The sequence below is a fragment of the Nyctereutes procyonoides genome, unplaced genomic scaffold, assembly GCF_905146905.1.
Source record: "Nyctereutes procyonoides isolate TBG_1078 unplaced genomic scaffold, NYPRO_anot_genome, whole genome shotgun sequence".
NCBI classification, from domain to species: domain Eukaryota; kingdom Metazoa; phylum Chordata; class Mammalia; order Carnivora; family Canidae; genus Nyctereutes; species Nyctereutes procyonoides.
Genome location: NW_026575126.1, coordinates 35,957,212 through 35,971,241, shown reverse-complemented (window position 1 = coordinate 35,971,241; position 14,030 = coordinate 35,957,212). Strand labels below are relative to the sequence as shown.

Sequence of the window (14,030 nt, the reverse complement as noted above, 5' to 3'; positions counted from 1 at the left end):
CAAGGGGGGCCACCTGCGGACTCCACGAGCGGACGCCTCCAAAGTGGCCAGCTCGGGGCCTGGCGCCAGGAGGGCCCCCGCTACCGGGAAGCCTTGCACTGTTTGCCTTGATTCACCGAAAAATACCTAAGCCCCCCATTTATATTACATATTAATCACATAAATGCCATTTCTCCTCAAGAAAAGCCAGAGTGAGTGTGCGGTGTAAGTGGGGTAGGGGTGGAGAAGCCTTTGCCACCCACACCATCCCAGAACTGTCCGGCTTTTGTCAGCAGGATCTGGCCCCCCCACCCCGAGGCTCCTAGGTGGCACCCCACGACCCCCAGCCCGGGCCCGCCTCACCCGGGCCACAGGGAAGCAGGGGAAGGTCTGCTGAGCGCCAGCTCTTCGGTGTAAAAATGCGAATCTCACTACTCACGGTGCCACAGCCCCGTATTAAAGCCTAGCAACCTCGGCAGTGGCCCCCCAGGCCCCTCGTCAGCAGTGGCCCCCCGGCCCATCTCATTGGGAGTGGCCCCCAGCCCCCCTCATTGGGAGTGGCCCCCCGGCCCCCCTCGTTGGCAGTGGCCCCCCGGCCCCTCTGGGATAGCTTGGAGCCACCAGGTTTCCGCTCAGCCTCGGGGTGGTTGGACGTGGGGCGCTGCTCAGAAGCCGGGCCACGCGGCTCTGGGCCCAGCTCGGCGCCCAGCAGCTGCCTAGCCGGCAAGTGGTCTGGGGTCTCGGGGCTCCGTGGCCCAGCTGTCAAAGGAGGACAGCAGTGCCCACCCTACAGAGCTGCGCGGAACAGGGGTGGCGGGTCTCAGGGCACTGCTCACAGCGGCGCCTCTTCTTGGCACCCCACTGAATCCTCAGGCCCTGGGAGGCGAGGGGGACAGCCGTGCCCCAGGGCAGGCAGCACCCACGTCTCTGAGCTCCTGCGCTGCCTCCTGTTTGAAAGAGGCTGTGGCACCAGTGACGGGGAGCAGGCCTCCCCCGGCAGCCCAGCTCCCTGCGCCCGTGAGACGCAGCTTTCAGACCGGGGCGGGGGTCCAACACGGCCCAGCCCACAGCCCCAAAGCATTACCCGCGACAAGCACCGGGATCAGAGAAGGCCCAGGTTTCTCTCTGCCCCCTGACTTTGCAGTCCAGGGAGCCAGCCATGATCCGGGTATCGGGAGGCCAGCCAGGCGCCGGTCCTGACCGACCACCAACCGTGCACACGGACACCACTGCCCTGCCCTCGCTAGGCCTCAGCTTTCCCGTGTGTAAAATGGGTTGGTGAGCATGGTCTCTGAGGCACCATTCAGCTCCGTATACATCCAGGGGGTGTCCCCCTGCACACGGGTGTGAGCAAGGCATGACCATGGACACCTGACACTGCAAGCCTGGTGATGCTGAGGCAGCCTGCCCAGCCAGACTCGAATTATGCCCCTGGGGCAGCTGGGGCGCCAAAAGCTGTTTTCATGAGCAATAGTCAGATGATGGCGCTCTGGGGTGCGCTCCAAGAGGGATGCCTCAGTGACCTAAAGCACAAAGCAGGGGCTTGAGAGCTAAGGAAGCCCCCGGCCAGGCCAGTCACTTAGCAACAGACGCAGCTCACAGCTCAGAAGAGCATGTGAGAGGAGCATCATCGAGAGAGTGAACTGTGAATCTTCTTGGAAAGGAAAAAAAGGAGTGTGACTAGGAAGCAGACAGGTAAACCTACCGGGTGCCAGAGGGCCGACGCCCGCAGCAGCTCTCCCAGCTTGGCCCTCCCCGCCACCTCAGGGGCGGCTGCTCTCCTGGGGGGAGGCCAGACCCAGCCCCTCCAGCCCCAGCAGCCAGGAGCAGCCTCCTGGAAGGCGGCATCCAGTGGCTCCCCGAGCACCCCCTCCTGGGCTCAGCGCCTCTCTTGTTCGGCAGGGGTGCACCAGGTAACGCAGGGGATGAACTCAGGGGACCCACTCACTCTCCAAGCCGCCTCCCAGGGGACCTGCATGGCGGGGCCCATCTTCGGGAGAGCTGGAGCTCCGGGGACTACAGATGCCCAGCACCCACCCCCCACCGGAGTCCCCTGGGACCTTGTTTTGCCACCCTCCGGTCTGGTTCTGGGGACAGTGCACCACTTCCCACAGATCTCTGGATGGAGAGCCAGGAGGAGCCTGGGGAGGGGAGGAGAGGGGGAAGGGAGGGGCCCACCTGGCTGCCCGGTGTGGGAAGGAAGCAAGGTTGGGGTCCCTGTCGCAGGCTCCACAGCCTCCTGATTTCCATGTGACAAGCAGGTGGCAGCCCGAACACTTCTTCTAATTACCTCAGAGCCCCTGGGCTTTGACAGAGCCCAAAACAGGTCGGACTGTTATCAGACACACAAATTGTCCTACAAATTATTTTTACTTGTTTTATCGAAGCTTCTGGCAGTCACCCAGGGGAAACTGCTCCTGACAGGCCCTGGTGGGTCCTGATGGCTGCTCTCCTTGGATTTTCCCCACCAGCTCCATTCTTGACCCCCCCCCTGCCCCCCCCCCCCCCATCCTGAGGGCCCAGAGCTCTGCAGCAGCTTTGGCTCTGTCCTCGCTCCCACCGCTTGGCGGCTGCAGCTCAGACCCTTTCTCAGCCAGACTCCTGCAGCAGTCGCTCTCCTCTGGGCCTTCAGAGGCAGCTTCCTGAAATGCCAGGTCGCCCCAGCCCACTGCCTCCTGGAGAGAGCCCATGGCCCTCGCCAGATGCACGGCAGCTCCTCCACTGGGTGCCTCGGTTCCCCAGCCTCAGCTGCCACCTCTCCCCTCCCCCTGCATGAAGCCCTCCCCAGCCTCTGCCTACTGAAGCTTCCAGTCTTTGAAGAAGCAGCTCAAGGTCCACTGCCTCGCCTCTAACATGTTCCGTGATGCTCTAAGTGGGGATTAGTGCACCTTTCTTTCCCCTACTCGGCATGCAACTGGTAATAAATACTCTTTCACACTTTTACCATTTGGCTTTCTAGTATAGCTACTTGCATGCATCTCTGATTCCTCTTCTAAACAGGGAGCTCCTGGGGGCGCCTGGGGGGCTCGGTCGGTCGGTTAAGTGTCTGCCTTTGGCTCAGGTCATGATCCAGGGTCCTGGGATTGAGCCCTGCACTGGGCTCTCTGCTCTGCAGGGAGCCTGCTTCTCCCTCTCTCTCCCTCTGCCTGCCACTCCCCCTGCTTGTGCTCTCTCTCTCTCTGTCAAATAAATAAATAAAATCTAAAAAATTAAAACAAACAGGGACCTCCCCAAAGGCAGAAACCAAGGTGCACCCAGCTTTGCATCTACCCGCCACTGCCTCAGCTCAGCCCATGTCTGCCACACACAGGATAGAACAGGGTCCCCACGGATGTTCCAGGGTCCCTGCCTTCTCACCCTCCAAGAGCAACTTGCTTCCCCTGTTGAAATCCTACCCGCTGCATTCACCTTGAAACAGAGGCAGGGGTGAAAGGCTAACACACTTGACCCAGATACATTTAAACCTACTAGGTGTCTGGCTGCCCCAACCAGAGCCGCTAATCTGGTGCAGCCCTCCTTTCCCCATGTGGGAAAGACCCCAGAACTTGGAAGCCAGCTTTCTGTTCTGTAATCATCTGTAAAATAGGAAACAGTGCTTACCTACCAAATGCATCTGGTAACCACATGGGTAGAAAGAGAAAGAAAAAGAAAAGTTTTTCGGGAATTCAAATAAACAGAATGGTCATTTCTGACTCCATTTCATAGATTTTTCAGGTTTGTGTTTTGGTCTCCCACTTATATCTCAAATAATACCATTTTTGGCTCTGCAAGACCAAATCCTCATGTACTACTGTTACATGTGCTCAATAAATATATGAAGGAATTGAGTGAGTGGATTAATGAACAGATGCATTTTAAAGTTCCCAAATTTTCCATAGTCTGATAGAATTTCCCAGCTCCAAAAATTTTCTGTTTTCTGATGCAATACTCTGATCCCAAGAAGACATGATGCCCCAAAGTTGCCCCAAGTTGCAGTTTATTTTTTAATAAGGCCTTTATTTATTTATTTGACACACAGAGAGAAAGCACCAGCAGGGGCAGAGGGACAAGTAGACTCCATGCTGAGCAGCGAGCCTGAGACAAGAAGGGGCTCAATTCCACGACCCTGAGATCATGACCCCAGCTGAAACCAAGAGTTGCATGCCCAGCCCAGTGAGCTACCCAGGCACTCCCCTGAAGTGGCAGTTTCAAGCAAAGGTAAACTAAGAAGCCTGGCCAGCATTCACTGACGGTTTGCCTCTTATAAAGGATCTACTCCTTGTGCCTCACTTTCTCCATTGTGTAGACAGGGTCCATCTTAACCTCAGCGAAATAAACCCTAGACAGGCACAGTCTCGGCACAGAGCATTCTGCGAGGCTGGTGAGACCATTCCAAATAAGAACCTACTGGCAGGGATCCCTGGGTGGCGCAGCGGTTTGGCGCCTGCCTTTGGCCCAGGGCGCGATCCTGGAGACCCGGGATCGAATCCCACATCAGGCTCCCGATGCATGGAGCCTGCTTCTCCCTCTGCCTGTGTCTCTGCCTCTTTCTCTCTGTGACTATCATAAATAAATAAATAAATAAATAAATAAATAAATAAATAAATAAATAGAACCTACTGGCAAAAGAGCCAGGAGAACCTTCTGCGGCCTGTGTCACCTTCCTGTTGCATTTGCAGACTTGTTCTCTGCAGTCGGTATTTCTGTTTTCTTAGTCAAGGAAGAAGGGAAGCAGGAAAAGGGGCAGATGGTCCAGAGGAGGAGGAACTGCATGGGAAGATGTGGGTGGGGCTAGTGCAAACAAAATCTTTTGGTTCAGTTTGACCATTTCATGTGAGGGGGAAAGGCACGCCCGGTGGGTGTGCAAGCAACATGGTGCAAGCAGCACCATGGCCGCCCCACAGATGCATTAACCCTGTGCCAGAATTTAGGTGCTAAGGGAACTTCGGAAGTCAGAGGAGGGTGTAGCAATAAACAACCACCACAACACACAGGAGATACTTCTTGAGGGCTGGCTCTGTACCAGCCACTGTGGGGAGCAGACATCATCTCCTTAAATCCTGCCCATAACTGTATGGGGTTGGTTCCACAATTATTCCCATTCAACAGATGAAGCAATAGAGGTTCGAAGGGATTAGTTACCTAATTTCATTGAACTTAAGATCCTTTGATGTTGGCACTTTCTTGAACTTAGCAAAGAGGGTTGGTGGAAGGTTTTCACCTGACCAACAGCCATTTAGAAACACCACTGATTGTACATTGTGCCCTGAATTTAAGATGTGACAACGTATGGGGTCCCTGGGTGGCGCAGCGGTTTGGCGCCTGCCTTTGACCCAGGGCGCGATCCTGGAGACCCAGGATCGAATCCCACATCGGGCTCCCGGTGCATGGAGCCTGCTTCTCCCTCTGCCTATGTCTCTGCGCCTCTCTCTCTCTCTCTCTCTCTGTGACTATCATAAATAAATAAAAATTAAAAAAAAAAGATGTGACAACGTACAGAAAAATGCATCTTGGAATTGATGAAATAGGGAACTGTTGCATAGATATAAATAAAACACAGGAGTGCACACCAGCACAGTCTGACTCTGGGATCTGACAACACTAGCGCAGAAAGATGGGTTTTGGAGCTAGGGAAGCCTGGTTTGAGTCCTGCGGCTACTTACTAGCTGTGAGTCCTATACAACCTCTCATGGTCTCGGCTTCTGGATCTGAAAAGATGGAGAAGGCAGCCCCAATCTCACAGAGTCATCATGAGGATAAAATGAGACAATGCAGATGACACATCAAAAACTGGCACCAGGGACGCCTGGATGGTTCAGCAGTTGAGCATCTGCCTTTGCTTCAGGTCATGATCCCAAGGTCTGAGATCGAGTCCCACATTGGGTTCCCTGCATGAAGTCTGCTTCTCCTTCTGCCTGTGTCTCTGCCTCCCTCTCTGTCTCTCATGAATAAATAAATACAATCTTAAAAAAAAATGGCATCAGCCACCTCTTCATGTGAGCACGTGGGAGAAATGGGCTTGACCAGGTTTGGAAGCACAGCTGCCCACTGTGCATTGTCAGGGCACCAGAGTGTGATAAGCACGTGAGTGCCCGAGGATGCAGGATGTTGTTGGGGGATGTAGGTCCTGGTGCTCCAACTCACTGCCCACTTCCTTCATCCAATGTTTACTGAACACTATGTGCCATGCCAGAGCAAATAATGCACCTCCCTTATGTGATTTATATTCTAGTATAAAGTGAGATATAAAAATCAGACAAATGTATAATTAATAGTGTATATATAGACACATACCTATAGTATATATATAGATAGCACATAAATATGTACCGAATGTGAGGGGATGGAGTGAGTGAGACAAAGATGCTATAAAATATAGAGGGAAGAGGAAAGCACACTCTGATTAAGACCTGACAGAGTGAGGGGGTCCCTGGGTGGCTCAGCTGTTTGGCGCCTGCCTTCATCTCAGGGTGTGATCCCAGAGTCCCGGAATTGAGTCCCACGTCGGGCTCACTGCATGGAGCCTGCTTCTCCCTCTGCCTGTGTCTCTGCCTCTCTCTCTCTCTCTCTGAATAAATAAATAAATCTTAAAAAAAAAAAGACATGATAGAGTGAGAGAATGAACCATGTAAATATCCTGAGAAACCATTCAGGGCAGAGAGAATAGGAGGTGCAAAGGCCCTGAGGCAGCCTGCTTGGTGAGTACAAGGACCAGAAAGAAGGGCCTGGGCCTAGAGCATCCTAAGCAAGGGAAGAATGGGAACTGCTGGCAGGAAGACAGCTAGACTCCAGAGCAGGCAGGACTTGCAGGCCATGGAAAGGCCTAGGTTTCCTTTCAAGGCTAACAGGAAGCTGTTTTAAGTTTTTGAGCAGGGGAGTCATGTGACCCAACTGTTTTTAAGGAGATCTATAGGACAAATACAGAAACAGGAGGGGTAGGTAAGAGGTGATGATGGTGACCTGAGCCAGGTTGGTGGGTGAGGTTTAGGTTTTAAAGAGAGAGGGAAACAGAGGGCCCCAGGATGCTGAAGAGCACGCCAGGCCCCAGGCAGGTAGAAGATCCATGGGACTGTCCCAACTGGAAAAAGATACTAGTTTCTTAAATCAGATGTGAAAATAAAACGTCTAGGAGCAACAAGCAAAAACCTCACTACTTTATTTCCTCATCCACAGGCGGCTCATGGTGGTAACAGATGGGTCCTCACAGTATCTGCCCAAATTCTCTGACCTGGATTTTCTTAAAGCCACTATTTTGTCTTGTTTCATGGAGACAGAGGGAACCAAGGGGGTCCAATTACCTGAGTTACCCACCAGACTGCTGAAGAGCACTTGAAGAAATAGTGATCAGAAACCCTTAATTACAGTCCCAACATGTTGTCTCTTTGGAGTGATGATGTCCTGGGAGTGAGAAGGGTTTTGCATCCATTTCCTCACCAGCCCTCAGTGCAGTTTTGTGGAGGGGTTGGCAGAGAAGTGCTCCTACTGGGAACAGGTAACAGAACAGCTGAGATCACACCGAAGGGAGCAAGTATTTTTAAAGACTTATTTATTTATTTGTTTGAGAGAGAGAGAGAGAGAGAGAGAGAGAGAGAGAGCAGGTGCATGAGCAGGGCGAGGAGCAGAGGCAGAGGGAGAGAGAGAATCCACAAGCAGACTATCTGCTGAGTGTGGGGTTCAATCCCATGACCCCAAGATCATGACCTGAACCAAAACCAAGAGTCAGCCACTCAACTGACTGAGCCATCCAGGCGCCCCAGGAGTATTTCTGAAGACCTGCTATGCTTACATATATTATGTATCCCCCAAAAAACTTGGGATAAAAGAAAGTAATTCTTATTTTACAAACAAAGAAGCCAAGGCTAAGGAAAGAGAACTATCAGGTACAAGATTACCCTGCCATGAAGTGTAAGAGTGGGGATTCAAACTGTGGTCTCCCAAACTCTGAAGCCCATTTTCTTTCTGATACACTGGTGTTTTCCAATCTTTTGTATGTCATAACACACAAAGGAGAGAACACAGGTATGGCGCACTGGGGTAAATGGAGGAGGCCGTACCACTCTAGGCCACTCCAGGCTACTCCACGAGATGAAGGCATCATTATTTCTGGGCCACATGCTACCCACTGTGGCACTGGTGAGGAGATTCTCCAATGTGCTATGCTGCACTGCAAAGTGATAAACTTGAATCTCATTCAGCAAGTCAACAGTGAGAAGAGTCCATCTATCACCATTTCTCCCTGAAGTTAGGAGCTTCTTCATTTGGCCAGGTCCATTCCGAAAGCCAACAACATAATGCAAGCTGGGGGAACTCAAGGATATTCGTTCCAGCTGCTCTAAAGGAGTCCCCAAATTCCTAGCAGGCAGGTCATCTCAGTGGTGTGCCAGGACCGTGGACAGCGCCACCAGGCCATTCTGGAAGCTGATGCTGGGTTGCACAGGCTCTCCTTCCATTGTCTCCCACCCCCCACCACTAGGGAAGAGAAGGTCCACATCATCACTGAATACTCACCTGGCAGCACCTGGTGGACACACTCCAGCAGGTGACTGTTCACATTCCTTGAAAGGTAGCTTTATCAAAAAACGCTCCTGATATGGAGTGTGATTTAAAACTACAAGAGCCCAGGAGTCTTATAATTAAAGAGAAAATGCAACCAGCAGGAATTTGGGGGCATGGACCAATAGATTCTATTTGCGAGTAAAAGAATGGGTGGCAAATCAGTAGTGCACAGTATCCAGAGGAAATTCTAATTAAACCAGTAATTAGAAATGATGGAGTACAGTGAGAGGCAACTTGTTATCTCCAAATGAACCCTGAGTAGCTCTGGAAGATCAAGCAGCAACTTGGTGGGACAAATGCAGCAGGTGAGATAACGCCAGGGCCCAGGAGCTGGGGCATTATCCTCCTGGCCATGCCTGCCCCACCTTCATTTCATATGAGGCCCCAGAGTAAAGGCAGGGCTTTAAGTGTCAATTCCCAAGTTGGAGACTCAGGTTGCCCAGGACTTGCCTGACCCAGAATCATTCTGCAACAAAATATACCTGGTCATGAACATGAGAATAATGCAGGACAGCAATCTATCTTGCATCTGAGCTTATGTTCTCACCTGTAAGTTTTTTGTACTCAGTGAATATCTAGGTTTTTCTTTTTTTTAAATAACTGGATCTATCCATAGTTGATATTGAACAATGTTTTAATATAAGTAATTACTCATGGGGGTGGGGTATGGGGAAATTTTCATTTTCATTTATTTATTTGTTTATTTATTTATTTATTTATTTATTTATTTATTTATTCATGAGAGACAGAGAGAGAGAGAGAGAGAGAGGCAGAGACACAGGCAGAGGGAGAAGCAGGCTCCACGCAGGGAGCCTGACATGGGACTTGATCCCGGGTCTCCAGGATCCCGCCCTGGGCTGAAGGCAGGCGCTAAACTGCTGAGCTACCCAGGGTTGAATTTTCAAAGGAATATGTCTGCACAAAATGGCTGCCTGTGGAGCTAGGGCTTCTGGAAGAAGTCTTTGTGTCCTCTGGGGGGTGGGATGGGGGGCAATTAATACTCACACTCCAATTATCCACCCTCACCTACAGGAACTTCCCCAAGATCAATGGAGGCTTGGAGATACCAGGCAAGATAGGACAACGCAAGCCTGTTTTTACCAGGGCTGGTGATTTCTCAGAGAGAGAAGAGACGAAGAAGCAGGAAGAATTAGATGCCAAGTTCCCCAGAGCAGCCTTGGATTCCAGTGGCAAAGCCCCAGGGGTGAGGACAGTGATCTCTCCATGGGACAAGACTAGGAGGCAAGCAGCATCCCTCTGAGCAGCCCAGGCCAGCAGCTGCTGTAAATAACCTTGGAGGGTTAGCAGTTTTGCTCTGGGGTCTGGGGCCTCACCAGAAACTGCTGCAAATCCCTGGCAAGCACTCTTCCAGCAGAGAAACTTGACACACCAGAGCTCCCACCAGCGCCTGGCTGTCCTTGATTCTGCAGATGCAGAAATCCTCAGGGCATCATCCAACCTGCTCTGACTCTTTCCTCACTGCTTCCAGCACCAACCCCTGACTTGGATGAACTTTAAGGAATGAGGTCAGGAGTGGTAGAGATTGGGAAGAAAAAGACAGGACAATAAAGCACCACAGTGGAGCCTGGGACCCACCTGCCATCACAGACCATATTCCCCAAACCTTGGAAGTTTAGGTATGTTCACTGTCTACCAAATTCCCATTAGTGGAGGCTCATTTCCCCCTTCCTTGGGGCACAAGCTTAAAGAACTGGACCCATGCACTTAGATCACCTCGTTTGGATAGATGCCTAGGTAGCCAGCAAATATTTATGAAGAACTTAACGTGAAGACATGTCACTTGAGTGGTTAAGAGCATAAAGTTTGGTTCTGATGGACCTGAGTTCAAATTCTTGGATGCCACTCACTACCTGTGTGACCTTGGGCAAATTATCAAACCTCTCTGAACCTCAAGTCCCACATCTGTCAACTGCAGAGAGCGATATCCATCTCCTGGGATCATAGCGAAGATTAAATGAGATGGTGTATGAATAAAGCACTTAGCACAGAACGAGAGCCTCAGTAAGAACCTGGATATTATCACTGTGCGCCCAGCATGGCATGAGCTGCAGCCACTCCTCCTAAAAGCACACCAAGTAGGCCTTTACGCACAGGTCACTGGCCCGCCTGTCTAGGGTGGCGCACTAATACAGATCCACCTGTGGTATTGTGCTTCCGACCTCTGGAAGTCTGGGACACTAGGTTGGGGAGGGTGATGTGAAAGGACTTTGTGGAGGCTGAGTGACAGTCTTTTCCCAGCCTGGTGCTCCAGATGTTTGGCTGTGAGAACTTCTTGCTGCCCAGCCTAGGAGGGAGCGATAACTCAGATCTGCTTCCAGGAAGAAAGCGCAAATCCATCTTCCCTTGAAACTATTTCTGCTACTTAGCTTAGCAGCCTTAAAGGGATTGCTGACGGAACTGCCCTGCTGCAGCTAACGTGGACAGGAAAGGAGCACGAGGCGAGGGGAGGGGAGAGGCAGGAGCCTGCTTCTCCAGAATCCCCTCATCTCTGAAATTTGCTCCCATCTCCAGTGGGGGAGGGCATTGATTCAGGGTGCGTTTACCCGCCCCCCCCCCAACATACACACTGTCAGCAGTAGACCGGAGTCTCTTTTGCTGCACTGGGGATGCCCTTATTGCCTTCACTCTTGAGGCACACGCATCTTAGCTCAGCACCAAGTCTAACACGTCACAGAAAGAAAGAGCGAGGGGCCAGGATCCCTCAGGGAAAGCAGGAGACACACTTCTTTCCTCTCCAGGATGGTTGCCATGTGGCTTCCAACTCCATGATGGATAGGACAGGTGTGGGGGAGGATGGCAAGATCTGATCCAAGGGCAAGGGACCCCTGAAGTCCACCCAGCAAATGCCTTGAGAGCAGACCACAGCCAGGCACGATCCTAAGGCATCAAGGTCAGTGTGGGAATCTCGTCCCAGAGCTGTTGCAGACAGCCAAGGGCACCCATCAGGCCCAGCATAGCTCTGCCCTCCACTACGCAGCCTCTACGCAGCCCGCCCACGACCCCGCTCCTACTGAGGAGACCTGAAGGCTGGGCAGAGGTCAGTTTGAGCTGAATTATGGGTCCTTCTCAACCACATGTGAAGCCCTGACACTTTCATTTGTCTCCACACCCTCTCTCACACCAAGGCACAAGGGCAGGGAGAGAGAGAACCACCACTGGTTAAGAGCCATAAAGAAAGGGGTGAGGGATCAACATTTTGCAAGCATCTGCCAGGTGTCCAGCCTGGGCTCAAAATAAGCCTGAGGAAGCACCGTAGGCTATCTTGTAACTGAGGAAACCAAGGCTCCAAAGGTAAAGTGACTTGCCCAAGGTCACTGGCACATGGCGGGGTACTGAGCCCACCTCTGACCACAATCGCAGCCTCTCCTCCAATCCCTCCACCCCAACGTGGCTCTGGTTCCCTTTCCTGTGAGGTCAGAGTTCCAGGACTCCTGCCCAGGAGCCAGGGAGCCTGTGCTCACTCTGAACACTTGCCCACTTCTAGTCTGTGACCCCAAAATCCGGGGAGCTCTGGGCATTCCTGCTTGCAAAGAACTCCACTGAACTCACAAATAGCTGATACACAACTCTGTGTGTGACTCAGGCCAAACGAACTCACTCCAGTCAGAGTTGATGGGCACGATGTGCCTCCTGCACTGAGTCACTCACTCTCCAGGTGGAGCTGCAACTCACCACCTACTTAGAGCTACAGCTGCTTGGTTAGAGAAAAAGGCAGCCGAAGAGCAGAAACCTCTCGTGGTCCCAGTGGATAGGCCACAGCCAAGGACAATCAGGTGTGACCTCAAAGCCCTTCCTGCTTGGGTGATGGGTCCACCCCACTGGACCTGGGATAATGTAAAGCACAGCATGAAATATAAGAATCCTTCACTGTTAACGTCAACACTCTGTGACCTTGTTCTCCAGACATCAATCCGTGTGTCCAGGACAGCCTAACGGGCTCCAACTAAAGTTTTTGTTGAATATTTTGGGCGCCGTTAAAGGATTTTCTTAGCTCCTGGAAGTTCCTTTTAAGGACAGTGCCCTCACAAGGATCTTCCTTCTCTGTCCCACTGCCCTGTCTCCCCAACCCAACCCGCCTGCCTCACTGTCACAGCTGGACTGCCTCCAAGGTAGCCCTGGTTAGAAATTTCCGAATTCCTAAATATTTTTCAAAGAAGGAAAGGGGAATGGGGTTTAAAAAAAAAAAAACATTTTTTTTTTTACTCCACTTGACAGCGACGGGGTCCTGTAAGGTGAGCGGCCTCGGGATTTCTGCACACTAGCAGCCGCGGCAGGCGGGGCCCTTGGAGCTCTACCGCGCCAGGCTCCGTCCCGGCGGCCCCGGGGCCGCGGCCCTCCGCAGGCGGCGCACGCGGGGCGCGGGGAGCCGCGAGGCCCAGCCTGGGGGGCGCCCTCCGCCCCGCGCTCGCCCGTCGGCCGCTTCCCGGCGCGCTTCCCCGGGGGAGGGCTCCCCGCCGGCTCCCGCTCAGCGGCGGCCGCCCGGTGCGGCGCTCCCCAAGGTCGCGGGGTCCCCGCGGGCCCCCCCCCCCGCCGCGCCCCGGCCCGCCCCCACCCCCGCCGGCCTCCTGCGGCTCCGCGCGGTGGCCGGGGCTCCCGGGGCTCCCGGGGCGGGAGGAGCGGGCCGAGCGCGGGCCGGCGCGGCCTCCGGGGGCCCACCTGGCGGCGGGGCCGGCGACTCACCTGGCGGGCGGGCGCCGTCGCGCGGACTGGCCGCGCTGCAGCCGGGAGGGAGGCCGCGTCCCCGACGGCGGCGGGCGCAGGTCCCTCCCGGGCGGCCCGAGGGCGGCGGCGGCGGCGGCGGCGGCGGCCGAGCTGCGAAGGGACCCGGGGCCGCGCGTCCGCGCACGCGGCTCTGCTCGCTCCTCGCCGCCTCCTCGCCGCCTCTTCGCCGCGGGGCCCGGATCCGCCCGCCGCGCGCTCGAGCCCTCGGGGGCGCGGGGCGCGGGGCCGCGGAGCGCGTGGGGTGCGGTCGCCCGCGCCGAGGGCCGCCCTCCCTGCGCCCGGGCCGCGCGGGCTCTGCGGAGCGGAACGCACCGAGCGGGGCGGAGCGCGGCGCGCCCGGTTCCCTCGCTTCCCGAGAGGCCGCCCTGGCGGCGGGGCGCCGTGACGCAGGCCTGACTCACGCGCGGGCCGCGTCAGTGCGAGGCTCCGGGGCCGCGAGCGAGGCTCTGATGGCCGACGACGCAGGCTGGGGGTGGGGGGGCGCGGGGAGGGGGAGAGGGGGCGGGGAGAGGGAGAGGGGGCGGGGAGAGGGGCTAACCCCCAGCGGCCTCCCGAGGCCCCCGCGGGACCCAGACCCTGGGGCAGCACCACCAGGGCTGCCATCCTCAGAGAGGAAGGCGCCCCGATGGCCAAAGGCCTTATTTCTTGGCGTTTCCAGGAGCGGCTCCGTGGCCTTCCTCCGTGAACTCTGCCCCAGCCAAGGCCGTAGGCCCGGTCCTAGACACTTCCCCTCCAGGCCCCTGCAGCGCCTTCTCCACAGCGCGGCCCCCAGC

The 14,030-nt window shown here is 54.5% G+C and overlaps 1 protein-coding gene across 1 annotated transcript in view; it reads right to left on the bottom strand.

The window, feature by feature from the left end:
- SLC6A17 (solute carrier family 6 member 17) overlaps positions 1 to 13,525 on the bottom strand; it is a 49,090-nt gene extending 35,565 nt beyond the window's left edge. Inside the window, exon 1 of the mRNA XM_055340815.1 lies at positions 13,216 to 13,525. The gene's annotated coding sequence lies outside the window, so the exon portion shown is untranslated. The remainder of the gene's footprint in view (positions 1 to 13,215) is intronic.
- Between the last annotated feature and the right edge of the window lie 505 nt (positions 13,526 to 14,030).